Source organism: Pteropus alecto, unplaced genomic scaffold, assembly GCF_000325575.1.
Source record: "Pteropus alecto unplaced genomic scaffold, ASM32557v1 scaffold28, whole genome shotgun sequence".
NCBI lineage: Eukaryota > Metazoa > Chordata > Mammalia > Chiroptera > Pteropodidae > Pteropus > Pteropus alecto.
In genome coordinates this window covers 701834-704796 of record NW_006441063.1, presented here as the reverse complement: position 1 = coordinate 704796, position 2963 = coordinate 701834, and positions in this window count along the sequence as shown.

Here is a 2963-nt window from a genome sequence, read left to right as displayed (position 1 = left end):
TAGATTGCTTTGGGTAGTATGGACATTTTAATAATTTTTTTAAATAATATTTTTTATTTTTCAATTATAGTTAGCATATAATATTACATTAGTTTCAGGTGTACACCATAGTAATTAGACATCTATATAACTCATGAAGTGATCACCCCCAATAAAACTAGTACCCCTCTGATACTGTACATAGTTATTAAAATATTGACTATATTCCTTATGCTATATTTTATATCTCCATAACCATTTTGTAACTGCCATTTGTACTTCTTAATCCCTTTCGCCTTTTTTCATCAACCCTCCCAATTCCACTCCCATCTGGTAACCCTCAAAATGTTCTCTATATCTATGAGTTTGTTTCTATTTTTTTGTTGTTGATTTTATTCTGTAGATTTCACATGTACGTGAAATCAGATAGCATTTGTCCTCTACTCAGCATAATACCCTCTATGTCCATCATGAAATATCTTTTTCCATCCTTTTACTCTCCATCTGTGTGTGTCTTTGAATCTGGAGTGAGCCTCTTGTAGGCAGCCTATATATACGGGTCTTGTTTTCTTATCCATTCAGCCACCCTGTCTTTTGATTGGAGCATTTAATTCTTTTTCATTTGAAGTACTAGTTGATAGATATGTAGTCATTACCGTTCTTTATTTGTATTTTTGATACATAGTTTTTTCTTCTTAAAGAAGCCCTTCCGACATTTCCTATAGTACTAGTTTGGTGGTGATGAACTCCTTTAGCCTTTTCTTGACTGGAAAGCTCTTTATCTGTCCTTCGATTTTAAACGATAGCTTAGCTGGGTTGAGTAATCTTGATGGTAGGTCCTGGGTTTTCACCACTTTGAATATTTTGTGCCAAGCTCTTCTGGTTTGCAAAGTTTCTCTTGAGAAATCCGCTCCCTTGCAGGTAACTAATTGCTTTCCTCTTGCTGCTTTTAAGATTCTCTCTTTGTATTTAACCATTGGCATTTTAATTACGATGTTTCTTGGTGTGGGCCTCTTTTGGTTCATCTTCTTTGGGACTCCCTGAGCTTCCTAGGGTTGTACGTCTATTTCCTTCACCAGATTAGGGAAGCTTTCTGTCGTTATTCCTTCAATAGATTTTCAATTTCTTGCTCTCTCTCCTTCTGGTGCCTCTATGTTGTGAATGTTGTTACGCTTGATTTTGTCCCAGAGGCTCCTTAAGCTATCTTCATTTTTTTGATTCTTTTTTCTTGTTGCAGTTCTGATTGGGTGTCCTCCGCTACCCCTATCCTCTACATCGGTGATTCGATCCTCCACTTCATCCACTCTTTTGATTCTCTCTAATTCACTCTTCATCTCAAATATTGTTTTCTTCATTTCTGATTGGTTCTCTTTTATGTTTTCCATCTTCATTTTTGTTTTCTATCTCTTTGTTAAAGTTCTCATTGAGTTCATCTAATCTTCCCCTAAGTTCACTGAGCATCCTTACAACCATTGTTTTGAACTCTGTGCCTGGGAGATTGCTTGTCTCCATTTTGTTGAGTTCTTTTTCTGGAGCTTCGTTCTGTTCTTTCATGTGGGATATGCTTCTTTGACTCCCCATTTTGGCTGCCTCTCTGAGTCTGTTTCTATGTATTAGGTAGGGCTCTTAAGTCTCCTGGCCTTAGTAGAGTGGCTTTATGTAGTAGGTGTCTTGTGGGGCCAGTGGCACAGTCCTGGGAGGGGTCCAGCTGCAGGCCGGTGCTCTTCTGGGGCCACCTGGTAAGAGTAACTAAGCAATCCACAGATCATTGCCACTTGTGCTGGGCTTATAGGCGCCTCGAGAGGCCAAACCAGAAACTAAGGCCAGCTGCTGCAGTTGCGGAGCTTGGGGCAGCTCAGCAAGAGGTACAGGATATGTCAAGGCCAGATGCTACTTCTTTGGGTTTTGTGAGCCTTTGAGAAATTTTAGGAAAGTCCGCAGAAAGAGCCAAGATAGGCCATTTATATGGAATAAACCATTGGAAGTGGCTTGGGTGAATCCACAGGTTGGAAGAAGTGGCGTCTGAGGGAATCACCTGGGTGGAACGACCTGCGTTATCTAGGTTGATGGCGACTCAGATACAGCTGCGCCTGCGTCCGCAGGCTGGGAACGAGGAGGGCTCAACAAAGAAACAATGGATACTGTCAGCACTTCTGTTGGGGAGCAAGACAACTCTCCAGCCCTCACCCTGAAGCCCAACCACTCAGTGTCTCCCCATATGTCCCTGGAGCTCCTCAAGCAGCTGCCCCAAGGCTGGAACTCAGAGCGAATGAGTCCATCAGCAAGTAAGTCCATGCATGGGCCCTTTAAGAGGAACTTCTGTGACTCCTGCAGCCCCCCTAAGCCCTCTGTGACTCACTTAGCCACAATCTCTGCTGGTCATATTAATTGATTTGTGAATATTAAACCAACCTTGCATCCAAGGAATAAATCCAATTAGATCATGTTGTATGACCTTTTTAATGTATTGCTGAATTCGGTTTGCTAATATTTTGTTGAGGATTTTTTGTGTCTGTATTCATCAGGGATATCTGCCTATAATTTTCTTATTTTGTAATGTCTTTGTCTGGTTTTTAAATAAGGGTAATGGTGGCCTCATGGAATGAGCTTGGGAGCTTTCCCTCCTCTTGAATTTTTTGGAATCGTTTGAGAAGAATAGATGTTAGTTCTTCTTTGAATGTTTGGTAAAATTCACTTGTGAAGCCATCTGGTCCAGGACTTCTATTTTGGGGGAGTTTTTTGATTACTGATTCAATTTCATTAGTAGTAATCAGGTAGCTTATATTTTCTGTTTCTTCTTGACTTTGTCTTTGTATGTTTCTAGGAATGTATCCATTTTTTTCCGAATTGTCCAACTTGTTGGCATATAACTGCTCATAGTATATTCTTATAATTTTGTATTTCTGTGGAATCAGTTGTTACGTCTCCTCTTTCATTTCTGATTTTATTTGTTTGGATCCTCTCTCTTTTTGTCTTGATGAGTC